At 43.4% G+C, this 12,092-nt stretch overlaps 1 protein-coding gene across 9 annotated transcripts in view; it reads left to right on the forward strand.

The window, feature by feature from the left end:
• The window catches only part of GRIA4 (glutamate ionotropic receptor AMPA type subunit 4), a 254,290-nt gene that overhangs the window by 51,521 nt on the left and 190,677 nt on the right, over positions 1 to 12,092 (forward strand). The gene's annotated exons all lie outside the window — the stretch shown is intronic.

Below are 12,092 nucleotides of genomic sequence, written 5' to 3' on the forward strand. Positions count from 1 at the left end.
AGTTGGGGCTGTTCAGCCTGGAGAAGAGAAGCCTCGGGAGGGACCTTATAGCAGCCTTCCAGTACCTGAAGATGCCTACAGGAAAGGTGAAGAGGGACTTCTAACAAGGACATGTAGTGGTAGGACAAGGGGTAATGTCTTCAAGCTGAAAGAGGGTAGATGTAGATTAGATATAAGGAAGAAGAAATTTTTTACGATGAGAGTGGTGAGGCGCTGGCACAGGTTGCCCAGAGAAGTTGTGGATGTCCCCTCCCTGGAAGTGTTCAAGGTCAGGTTGGATGGGGCTTTGAGCAACCTGGTCTAGTGGAAGGTGTCCCTGTCCATGGCAGGGGGATTGGAACTGGATGATCTTTAAGGTCCCTTCCAACCCAAACCGTTCTGTGGTTCCATGGTTCTATGTTTCTATGATTCTATGATCAAAGTAAATTAAACTCAATGGCCATCTTCAAACTTCATGCGAAAGAGGCCTTTCTAAATGTGTGTAAGACTCCCAAAATGCTTGCATATAGGCAGTCTCTTTGAAGACATGTAATGTATTTGTGGATTTCTGGAAAGATATAAAGTAGGGGAGAGGTATTTTTGAATTATGTGTTTTGACATTTTGAAAATTTGCAATTGTGTTTTGGAGCTTATTTAGAATGTTATGTTTTCATGTAAAAACAATATGCTAAATTTAAGTTTTCTGACATGCAATACAGGTTTGGGCTACACTTAAAAAGAACAATGCGCATAAAATATTCTGCATTTCTCATTAAAACACAGGCACACAGACTGATTTTTCTGGTCTAACCTTTAGATGCAGAATGCTGGTTTAGTATTCATAAGGCAGAATGTAATGTCTTGCTTTTCGAGTTCAGGTGCACTGTAGAAAATCTTAGATAGTACTGAAAATTACTGTTTCTATAGAATTTAATTTCCTATTGGACTGTTTGTGTGGTTTCAGAGAAAGATGGCTTTATTAAGAAAAGACAAATGAATATCCTTTACTCATTATTCAGATTTTCTGCATACACTAATTAGTGCTATGTTATTTCTCAGATTTTAAAATTATAGTGTACAAATAAATTTTAATTGCTAATGATTTATACACAAGTTATTAATTTCATTATTACAGAATGTTGATACTGTGGAAAATAATTAATGCAGTAAGTATTGTAGACAAGAGCAGGGCAATAATTATTGTTACTATTAGTATTCCAGTATTATCCAAATTTACTGAGACCTTTAGAACTGCAGAGGACAGCACAGCCTGCATCTTAAAAAACGCATAGAGCAGTGAGAACAGATGTAATATGCAGAGAGACAGACTGATGCGAGGCAAATGTCTCATTATTTACAGGTTGGCTCTTGTCTGAGTCTAAATTTAACACATTTGTGGTATTCAAGTTGTTGCTGTCTGCCCTAATCCATCTCAGTCAGGAGTGACCAACCTGTGGCTCTTGAGTAGCCTGCGTGCAGCCTCTTGCCAGGGTTGCATGCAGATCCGTGGTGAGGCTGCCCATCACAGGCATCACTGGATAAGTAAACTCCACAGCTGTGGGAGCTAGTGGATGCTGCCAAGGCCAGCCAGGCCCCCCCAGGGCCATGCTCACACCAAGCCCCAGCTGGTCTGGGATGGAAAAAGGTCCACGTAGTCCTTTGGGTATGAACTACGTGACAGCTTTGCACTTGCTTCCATGCTCCACTGACTCCTAGCCCCATCCAGTAATGTGCTGTCTTCTGCTTTCACTGTCATGAAGCTCTGGGTATGTTGCATGTAGCATTAGGACGTTGGGCTGCTTCTAGCCTTCTGGCTAGATGAAGGTGGGTTTTGTACCCCCTTACCATGCATATTCGAGAGCTACTGTGGGGAAGAAGAGTGTCTTCCAGGAGAGACCTGCCGGGGAGCAATGAGCTTTTCCAAAGATTTCAGAGTGGGTGATCCCGTTGGAGTCAAAGCATGGAGGGACGTGAGGGTGTATCTGTGAGAAATGTAACAAATGAAGTGTGAATAATGCCTTCACAACTATTTGCTTTCAAGTTGCTGCAGCTGGAAGTCTCAGAAGTAAGGCTAGTGAGAGCTCAGGGGTGAGGCTGTGTTGAGAAGCAGCGAGGAGACTCTGTCAGAGATTACTTTTATATGGACTGGAAAGGAATGGTTGTGATTTCTGTCAGGCTGGTGTGCAGGCATCTCTGTGAATCAAGTTGATGAAGGCACAATAAGAGGACAAAGAAAAGAAAACGTCTTAGATGAAGTGTGAGAAAAAAATGTAGTAAGTATCAGACATGACTTTTGTGGGTGAGGTAGGTGAGGAAAAGGGGTCAAAATTTATTGGCGTGGGTTACGGATCCATTGTAACGATGTCACCCCGATATAAGTATTGATCGTTCAACCTTTATTAGTCAGCAAAACAAGGTTTATATAGCAAAGCAATTACAGCATCTGATTGGTTAGACCCCTAACCATATACAGGCAAAACTACTGCAACTCGTTGTGATTGACGCAAGGCTACACCTCTTGATGCAGAAGCAGTGCTGTGGCAGGAAACGACAGCGTGGCAGGAAGTGACAGTACGGGAAGTGACAGTGCGGCAGGAAACGGCGACGTGATGGTCCCCCTGCTCCAGTGTCCCGAGCTCGTCGCTCTACCTTCCCAACAGGGTTCCGTGTTTGTGGCTCTCAAGGCTCGCCTCCGGTACCAAGCCTGGGTTGCTCAACAGCACCAAACTATGTCCCCTCTTGTCCAGCCAGGACCCCACAAAAATTATATAGGGCTATGTCAGAACCGCATAGAGAAGCATAAGTGATCCTGGAGGAAAGAAGAGCTCTGTTTTGCCATGGTGAGTTTGAGCAGATACTGTGAAGTTATGAGTTAGGTTGACTTATGAAATTGAATAAATGGAGAGGGGCCATCACTGAAAAAGCAACTTTGCTTGGAGTCACCTATACAAGACTGTTACCTAACAGTGCTTGAACAAGCAAAGTTACAAATGAGAAAAAAGGCAGCTTGAAGAGAAGGAATTTAAGAAAAAATCATCCAAGGCGTGAGTGTTGCGGAAAAGACGGAATCAGTGAATATGGGTAGATAACTGCATTTGACTGAGCCAAAAAACAGAACGACCATTCTCACTGTTTTCCAATTTCTCAGCTGATGGTAAATTAACATATGTCAATTGGTTTGAATTTACAACAGCTGAAAATCAGACCTTCAATACTGAAACAAGGTGGCATATGTAAAATGGATAGAAAGACCCAATAAGTAACTTATTTGACCTTTATATATTATTTATAAAGGGCTATGCATGCAAATTGCTAAGCGCCTTCCATTTTCAATAATCAGCCTGCAGGAGCTACTCATAAAAGCATGGGTTTAGTCTAGCAAGGAAGGAAGCGGGGTTAATTGGAGGATTTACCTCAGTCAGTAGGATATGGTGTGTTCTGTTGCCTTATTGACATGAATCAGCTTTGTAGTGATACCCAAGAGAAGATTTTAAGTAAATCAATGCAAAAAGTAACTGCCTGTATGGAAATTGTGGCAAAATATAATAAGAAAAAGAAAAAAAAAATTGAAGTCTTCTACTACAGATTAATTTAAATATGATTTATACTTAAGACTTTGTCTGTAAAATTAAAAAAAGCCACAAGTGTAAGGCAAGTGAACCTGAAGTTCTATTTTTTGTAAGGGTGTTAACTGAGATTGGACCGTCTAGGAAATTTACTGTAGGTCAAGCAGGTATTCATATAAGGTACCACATTCACACCAAATAGCAACAGCAAATGGAAGCTGTTGCAGTTGTGTAATTCCTCACAGGAAAAGGGCTTGCAGTCACAGGATTTGCAGGATTCTGCACTGGGTCATTTATGCACAGGTTCTTCAAAGCCTATGGGCTGAGTGCTGCAGACTGCGCTTTGGATCAATAAAAGTGTCTGGTACCAGAAGCTATGACTCTAGCATGTGTTGTTTTAAATGCATTTTTGGAAATGAGAAAGACCTTTATAGTTTTATAGCGCACTCTTTTTCTGAAAGTACAACGCTTTTGTTGCAAATATACCTGCTCACCTTTCTCAGATTTGAATAGGCTGACCTTTTATTTTAATTAAAAAACAAATAAGCTAAAAAATGTTACTTTAAAAAAAAAAATAATAGTTCATCAAACTTTGAATAAATCAATGTAGACAGAGCAAATAAAGTACTGTAGCCTACACCATGGTGATGCTTAGACAAGATCCTAGTGTGATTTCTTTTGACCTGAAAATATGTCTGTCCAGGTATCAACCAGGTAGGTTGGTTGATAGCAAGGGCTTTTACTTACTTTTAAATATACATGGCATTGTCTGGATTAACAGTAGCTCATCTCTTACATGGGCTGATGCAAATTTCTGCTGGTGGAAAAAGGCAGTATTCAGCTGTAGAGAGTATTTGGCCTCCCTGAGAGTGGCAGAGCATTAATCACTCTTTCTCTAAGCCTTATTAATGCAGAAAATTGTGTATATTTGGGATTAGCTGTATTTCCTCTCAGAATTGTGTTTCTTGTACAAGTGACTTAAAGGTGTGCCTTTTTTCTCTCAAACGTTAAACATTTTTTTGTCTTCATGAATTCTACGTCTACTGAAATAATGCAGTTTAACAGTCCTACAGACAAGAATTTTTGACAGTGCATAGTTTGTGTCTTCCAGGGTGTTTTCGCGTTGGTGTCATTTTTCCCCCACCTCACTCGCAGAATTTTCCCAGGGTTTCTTTTGCCGTTCAGTGTGTCTGAGGCAGCCTCTGCTTCTGGGGCAGTTCCTCTACACACCGCAATGGCCGGGTAGGTCCTGCATGTTCGTCTTACACCATGCCTTACTTTCGTTCTGTCCCACTTGATTGTACAATTTGTGCAAACCGAAGTATCTTTTCTATCCTTCTGTTAACAGCTATTACTTCTCCATCCTTTAAGAATTTTTTTTCTGATTGCATACACTTTGAGGAAGGAAATTTAAAAGTCATTTTTACTTGGAGTTTTTGTTCTCCCCTCCCTTTCCTTCTCCTCCTCGCATATTTGTATTGTTTTTTTCTCAAAAATGCATTCAAAAGACTCTCATGAAGAGTGTGGTGGGTTGACCTTACCTAAGGGCCGAATGCCCACCAGCTGCTCTCTCACTCTCCCCCTCAGCAGGACAGCGAGAGAGAACAGAATTTGAAAGTTTTGGGTTGGGATAAGGACAGGGAGATCCCTTACCAATTACTGTCGTGGGCAAAACAGACTTGGCTTGGGGAAAATTAATTAAGCACCTTTTCCCAGGCTCAACTGCACTCCTTCCCTGCCGAGCCCTTTCCCCCGGCCCTGAGCGGTGCAGCTGCCATCTTGGCCGCGGGGCTGAGCCGTGCCCTGCAGCGGGGCCCATGGAGCCGGCTGGAACCGGCGGTGGCTGGCACAGGGCAGCCCCGGCCTCCCCTCACAGCGGCCCCTGCAGCCCCCGCTGCCGGCGCCTGGGCACCGATGCCCCATATGAAGAGACACAATGCAGTCAAAACATCCAAAGGAATATTTTTTCTTCCCAACCCCAGGTACATTTTCTCAAATCTGTTTTCCCGCAGCTCTGGACTAAATTGTGGATGTATGTGTGTGTGTATGAAAGCTCACTCTCTCTTTATAAAAATAAAGTTTATATTTTTCAAATTATGTTATTTGATTCCTAAGCGGCTGCTACTTCTTGAATAAATGTGTCTTTTACCCCTGGTTGTTACCTCCATATTTTTTCCCCCACAATCAATTCTTAAATAAAGTTTACTGCGCTGTATTTATCAGAACTACTCTGCTTTTTGATGGACTGTTAGAGCTTCCTCGTAGCTGTAATTAAGTGTAAAAGGGCTAGTCCCTGTCACTAGGCCCGTTCAGTTCTTCCTCTTCTCGTGTGCTAATGAACCTGCTCGATGCCCGAGTCCTTGCCCAGACCCTGCTGAAGCCTCTTTTATTAATTTGAAAAGCATTACCAATTCCAGCTTTCTTCGTGCTACGCTTGTCCGTTGCCTTCAGGAGTAAACCTGCTTTTCTTCTTGGCCTTCTTTTTTTGTTTCCCATGGGCAAGGTTGCTTTCTTCAGCTTCAGCCATTTGGTTGTAGACTGGCATAGCTATACTACCTGCTTCACATTTGCACTTCTTTTAGATGAATATTTGTATCTTACATTTTTTGCCAAATGTGTATGTATAACATTTGAAATATGTATGTATAACATTTGTTATATATATTATATTTTGTATATTATTATGTATAATATAGTAACATTTCCTCTCCTTATAGTTTAACCACTGTTGTAAATGGTTTAACAGCATAACATGTCTTTCCCAGACTCTGGCACTGTAGTCTTGATGGAAAATTATAAATATTTCTCCTTACTGTATGAGCTATCCTGTATTCTGATGATTCCAACCTCTTTCACAGCCACAGATGGTTTAATTATTGGCATCTTCTGTCAATAGGACAACTAAGATGATTGAAAATGGAAATATTTAGACTCTGAAGCTAAATTTTTGGGGGGAGCTAATCACACTTTCCTGATCTGAGGAAAGCTTAGCAGTATAAATGGTATTAATATATATATATAGTTTAACTCTGGACAGCTTGTGCATCGAACATACACTGAGCTGTGAATACCTGATTTCAGCTTAATGAAATGTTATCTTCCAAAGTCTAAAAATATGATAACTTCAGGGCTCTGTTTAACAAGTTGTTCAAAACCGGAGTCACTAAAGCTTAGTCGCAGAACAACCGGTATTTTGTGAAATCCAAGTCAACTGTTCTTGTCTTAAAATAAATGGCTTCATATTGTCATCCTTTTAAAACTACTTTATATTTTGATGTGCTTATTTCAGTCCTCGGTGGTGATGAAGGTATATGTATTATTTATGATCACTGAATGTCAGGTGTATTTTCAGTTGTATAGTTCTCAAAGATAGACTGCTCAATGCATGTCAGATTTTTTGAGTAGCACTAGTGTAAGTTATGGCCAAGCCACATGTTCAAAAATCCTGTTTCTGCTTTGTTCGTGGAGATTTTTTTATATCTATGCAGCAGTCTATGAATACATTTATCATTGTAGACATTATGAAGATCAAATAGTTGTATTAAATGAAATATGCTTAAATATCTTGTGAAAAACTTGGCATGGAAAATGGAAAACATTGATTCCACTGTTCCTCCTCCCCTCTATCCTGACTGCAGCCCTTGCAATGACCCTGGTCAAGAGGCCGGGGGAAACGTTGTGTTCCATCATGGGAAATGTAGTCTGCCCAGAGAGGGCTGTCCCAAGTGAGGATGAAAAATTGACTGAAGAGGGAGAGGACTAAGGATGGACAGTTTTGAAACAAAATTTTTGGAGTCAGTTTAAAAAATGAAATTTTTTTATTTTATTTGCAATGTAAAAATTTGTTTTGGTGATGAAAAGCTGATAGTTTTCTGGTGGTGTAAGCAGTTGGCAGAGACTTCGAATTTTATAGAAATTATGTTTTCCTGGTAATATTTCTGTTTGGGAGATGTCAGAAAAAGAGATAGCTTTTTTGATCACACTGTACACTGTGACATTACCCTTGTGCCTCTTTTATTGAAATTAGAACCATTAGTTCTCATTAGATAGTTTTATTGTTTTGACATTATATTTTTTGACATCTGGAAGCTCATGAGATGAACAGACCAAAATTACATAACATAAGGTCAGTAAGTAATCATCTGTGCAATCAAAAAAAAAATCATGTTGTTTACAAAATCCAACCCAGACAAATGTCATGATTTCTAATAACTTTTTCTGGTGTGAAATATACAGAACAAAAATAATTATAGCTGATAATAATTCGAGTGTGTATATATATACCTGTGTAGCTACAGTTTTACCTCGTTATTTGTGCTGTATCATTTTATGTTTTGTCCCTGTTATATATCTTAAGAAAACGTACATAATGTAGTAAATGTAATTTAAAGACTTAGTCTCAAAAAAAGAGAGAAGATATGTTGTCATTGTCTACGTGATGCAATACATACAGCAGGACAAGAAGAAAAATTGGCAGTATTCTGGGTAAGAGAGGGCCCTCGGTATCAGTGACCGCTTAAGGCATATCTCACTAGCTGCTTGATTTCCTGGTTGCTCAGCATTTTGCAGAAGGTTGGAATACACTAAAAGCAAAGTTACGTATTTTGTACAAATTATTCACTGGTTCTTTGCCGGAGGGCTGTTGCAAAAAACAACTTGCACTTTTCTAGTTTTTCGCAGAGGAGCTTTTATAATCAAAGGCAGTGATAACCTTGCTTCACTCAACTGGACAAGTGTAAATCGAAACACTGTGCTCAGTGCTAAACACCCAATGTCAGACAAAGCTTAAGCATCAGGAGGAGTCTAAAGTGCTGGTGTTTTCCTCACTAACAGTCAGTTAGTTTCTTTATTTCTAAGGAAAAATATTGCTATCCATCACACAGCTCATGGGGAAGCGTTCTGTGCTGGTGGAGTCTTGTCCTTCATGGAAATATCTGAGTCGCCGAGGCGAGCCGGCACGATCCCCAGAAGGGCGCACAGGGAGGGTGCTGAAGCTCTGCCAGCTCGACCAGGCAGAGAGTCGTATCCACCCAGCAGAAGGCCATGGCCTTTCTAAGCTGTGCACCCACATCGACTGACGCATGACACAGCTTCCCAGGCAGAGCAGTGTTGGATGGGAAGATGCTGCCACCCGGGTGTCCGGCTGCAGGGTGTCCCCTGCTCTTCTACCAGTGTCGGGCGGCAGCAGTGACCACACCAGTGGGAGGTGCACCCAGGTCAAGGAGCTCCTCTGCTTAGTGACAGAGCTCGGGGGGGATGTGAGTAGGTTGAGGTGTATCAGGGAGTGCAAGGAAGAGACAAACTACTGGAATCGCACCCTACCTTCCCTGAGACAGGCCGGACAGACAGATAGGACACGTGATGTGGAGGATTCCCTGTCCTCCCTCCGCCTGGTTGAACGCAGTGACTTAGGGAACAACTTCCTGCCTGGCGCAGCAGGCGCATCTCCCCTGTGACAACCTCAGCTTCCTGTTGCCTTCGTTGACGTGCCATCCCTGAACCAGGTCGCCACGCCAACGAAGGCAACACCTTCCCAGGTGCCCTTGCATAAGAGGTATGAGGCTCTGCAAGTGGAACTGAACAATAGCAAGGATTGTGGTTCATCTAGCTTGGAGGTGTCTCCTAGGTTAAGTCAGCCTATACCTTGCATCAAAACTGCTTCCATAAAGAAAAAAACAGGTCATTGTCATAGGAGACTCCCTTCTGAAGCGAACAGAAGGCCCAATATGCAGACCAGACCCACTTCTTAGGGAAGGCTGCTGCCCCCCTGAGGCCCGAGTTAAAGATGTGGAGAGAAAGCTTCCTGCCCTGGTACAGCCCTCAGATTATTATCCATTAGTGATTTTTCAGGTAGGCAGCGATGAAGTTGCAACAAGAAGTCCAAGGACAATCAAGAGAGACTTTAGGACCTTGGGACAGCTGGTTAAGGGATCTGGAGCACAAGCAGTGTTCTCCTCTATTCTTCCACTTTCAGGGAATGATGAAGGAAGAAACAGGAAGAGCCAGCTGATCCTGGCTCAAAGCCTGGTGTCGCCAGCAGAATTTTGGGTTTTTTGATCATGGGCTGATTTACACAATGCCAGGTATCATGGTGGGAGTCTGTTATAGACCACCCAACCAGGATGAAGAGGCAGATGAATTATTCTACAAGCAACTGGGGGATGTCTCACAATTGCTAGCTCTTGTTCTCATGAGGGACTTTAACTTACCAGTTTTCTGCTGGAAATACAATACAGCAGACAGGAAACAGTCCAGGAGGTTCCTGGAGTGTGTGGAAGATAACTTCCCGACAGCTGGTGAGCAAGCCATCTAGGGAAGGCACTGGACAACAGGCCACTGGACATGTTTGCAAACAGAGAAGGACTTGTGGGTGATGTGATGGTTGGAGGCCAGCTTGGGCATAGCAATTGTGAAATCAGTTTACGATTCTTGGAGAAGTAAAGAGGGGGGGTCAGCAGAACTGCCACCTTGGACTTTTGGAAGACAGACTTTGGCCTGTTTAGGAGCCTGGTTGACAGAGTCGCTTGGAGGCAGTCCTGAAGGGCAAAGAAGTCCAGGAAGGCTGGATGTTCTTCAAGAAGGAAATCTTAAAGGCGCAGGAGCAGGCCATCCCCATGTGCTGAAACACGAGCTGGAGGGGAAGAAGACTCGCCTGTCTGAACAGAGAGCATTGGCTAGAACTCAGAAAAAAAGGAGAGTTTAATATAAATGTAAATACATTCACAGCAAAAGGAAGGCAAAGGCAAATCTCCATCCTTTACTGGATGTGGGGGGAAATGTAGTGACAAAGGATGAGGAAAAGGCTGACGTACTTAATACCTGCTTTGCCTCAGTCTGTAACAATAAGACCGGTTGTTCCCTGGACACCCAACCCCCTGAGCAGGAAGACAGGGATGGGGAACAGAATGAAGCCTCCATAATTCAAGGAGAAATGATTAGCAGCCTGCTACACCACTTAGACGCATGCAAGTCTGTGGAGCCAGATGGGGTCCACCCAAGGGTACTAAGGGAGCTGGCAGAAGTGCTCACCAACCCACTTTCAATCATTTATCAGCAGTCCTAGATAATAGGGGAGGTCCTAGTTGGCTGGAGGTTAACAAATGTGACACTCATCTATGAGAAGGACCAGAAGGAGGATCCAGGGAACTACAGGCCTGTCAGTCCGACCTTAGTGCTGGGGAAGGTTATGGAGCAGATCATATTGAATGCCACGAAGCGCCACACACAGGACAACCAGGTCATCAGGCCCAGTCAGCATGGGTTTAAGAAAGGCAGGCCCTGCTTGACCAGCCTGATCTCCTTCTATGACAAGGTGACCCACTTAATGTACGAGGGAAAAGCTGTCGATGTGGTCCACCTAGACTTTAGCAAAGACTTTGACACTGTTTCCCACAGCATCCTCCTGGAGAAACTAGCTGCCCATGGCTTGTATGGATGTGCTCTTTGCTGGGTAAAAAACTGGCTGGATGGCTGGGCCCAAAGAGTGGTGGTGGAGAGCTGGTGGCCAGTCACAAGTGGTGCTCCCCCAGGGCTCAGTATTGGGGCCAGTCTTGTTTAATATCTTTATCAAAGATCTGGATGGGGGGATCAAATGCTCCCTCAGTAAGTTTGCAGACGACACCAAGTTGGGCGAGAGTGTCAGTCTGCTTGAGGGTAGGAAGGCTCTGCAGAGGGATCTGGACAGGCTGGGTCAATGGTCCCAGGCCAACTGTATGAGGTTGAACAAGGCCAAGTGCCAGGCTTGGGGAGGAGTGGCTGGAAAGCTGCTCAGCAGAAGAGGACCTGGGGGTGCTGGGCAACAGCTGGCTGAACATGAGCCAGCAGTGTGCCCAGGTGGCCAAGAAGGCCAATGGCATCCCGGCTTGTATCAGGAATAGTGTGTCCAGCAGGAGTAGGGAGGTGATCATGCCCCTGTACTCGGCACTGGTGAGGTCGCACCTTGCATAATGTGTTCAGTTTTGGGCCCCTCATTACAAGAAAGACATGGAGTTTCTGTTGTGTGTCCAGAGAAGGGCAACAAGGCTGGTGAGGGATCTAGAGCCCAAGTCTTATGAGGAGCAGCTGAGGGAGCTGGGGCTGTTTAGTCTGGAGAAGAGGAGGCTGAGGGGAGACCTTATTGCTCTCTACAACTACCTGAAAGAGGTTGTAGTGAGGCAGGTGTTGGTCTCTTCTCCCGCGTAAGAAGGGTTTGGACGAGAGGCAATGGCCTCAAGTTGTGTCAGGGGAGGTTTAGATATTGCATATTAGGAAAGTATTCTTCAAAGAAGGGGTTGTCAAGCATTGGAACAGGCTGCTTAGGGAAGCAGCTGCGTCACCATCCCTGCAGGTATTTTAAAGACGTGTAGATCTGGTATGTAGGGACATGGTTTAGTGATGGACTTGGCAGTGTTAGGTTAATGGTTGGACCTGATGATCTTAGAGGTCTTTTCCAACCCAAATGATTCTGTGATTCTGTATTAATTTCAGAGTTAAAAAAAAATCACCACTGCATTTCTTCTTTTGGTGAATCTAAACTTCCCTTAAGCCTGATGCACATATGTGTGATAT

This window comes from Opisthocomus hoazin, chromosome 1 (genome assembly GCF_030867145.1).
Source record: "Opisthocomus hoazin isolate bOpiHoa1 chromosome 1, bOpiHoa1.hap1, whole genome shotgun sequence".
Classification (NCBI taxonomy): domain Eukaryota; kingdom Metazoa; phylum Chordata; class Aves; order Opisthocomiformes; family Opisthocomidae; genus Opisthocomus; species Opisthocomus hoazin.